Source organism: Octopus bimaculoides, chromosome 11 (assembly GCF_001194135.2).
Source record: "Octopus bimaculoides isolate UCB-OBI-ISO-001 chromosome 11, ASM119413v2, whole genome shotgun sequence".
In the NCBI taxonomy this organism is placed as follows: Eukaryota; Metazoa; Mollusca; class Cephalopoda; order Octopoda; family Octopodidae; genus Octopus; species Octopus bimaculoides.
Genome location: NC_068991.1, coordinates 67,633,828 through 67,634,322, shown reverse-complemented (window position 1 = coordinate 67,634,322; position 495 = coordinate 67,633,828).

Here is a 495-nt window from a genome sequence, read left to right as displayed (position 1 = left end):
GGCATTTGACATGAACTTTCCCTACAGTTAATGAATGTGAAACTTTACTCATTGGTGTTTTGTAGCAGAAACGGAATGGATCCGAGTTGTCTGTATTCTTATTCCTCGACAGCCTTCCCATCTTCGCCGTTTTTTTTTCTTTCTTTTTATCACCTTTCTTCTTACCAATTCTTCTCGTCAACTTTCTATTATCATCTCTCAATTCATTTCGTTTCCACAATTTTACTTTCACTTTCTATATTAATACATACATACTTACATACAACATACAACATATATACCTACCTACATGCATACATACCTGCATACATACATACATACATACCTGCATACATACATACATCTATACATACATACATACATACATACATACACACATACATACGTATATACATACATACATATACATATAAATCAATATTTATGTGTGTATATCTACATATATATATATATATATATGTGTGTGTGTGTGTGTGTGTGTGTGTGTGTGTATAT